Source organism: Colobus angolensis, unplaced genomic scaffold (assembly GCF_000951035.1).
Source record: "Colobus angolensis palliatus isolate OR3802 unplaced genomic scaffold, Cang.pa_1.0 Scaffold417, whole genome shotgun sequence".
In the NCBI taxonomy this organism is placed as follows: domain Eukaryota; kingdom Metazoa; phylum Chordata; class Mammalia; order Primates; family Cercopithecidae; genus Colobus; species Colobus angolensis.
This window is the reverse complement of record NW_012117566.1, coordinates 519,675-520,188: the sequence shown is the minus strand read 5'-3', so window position 1 is coordinate 520,188 and position 514 is coordinate 519,675.

The following is a 514-nucleotide window of genomic DNA, read 5'->3' as shown; positions in this document are numbered from 1 at the left end:
CAAAAAAAAAAAAAAGAAAAAAGAAACTAGCACTTATGGTTGGCTAACCTTTACTCTTCTTTGGAGCAGTGGAGAATTTTTAGCCCCCTGTTGAGGCAAATGTTGAAAAGTCTGACCTTGTTCTAAGGTGCTCCAACTTCTTATTTACAGTGGACCTGCCATGCTTGTGAAAGCCCATGGGCCAGGTCATAAGGTAGACTTTACTGAGAAGCACAGGGAGCACCTCATTCCTCACCCTTATGCTTGTGCAGAATGTGCTTGCAGGACCTGCAGAACAGGATGGTCCACACGATCCGGAAGAAGTGCTTAACAACAGATGCAGTGCTTTGAAGGTTAAGTCCAGGGTCAGAAACTAGAACCAGTAGGCCAAGCAGATGACACCCTCTAAAAGAAGGGCCTAGGCTAGGCTGCTGGCCACTGAGGCTGGGTTGAAATGCTGGGACACGTTGGAGATGTTAAGTCCAAGAACATCCAAAAGCTCTTACTAGACGCTCCACAATGTCTGTAGAAACAC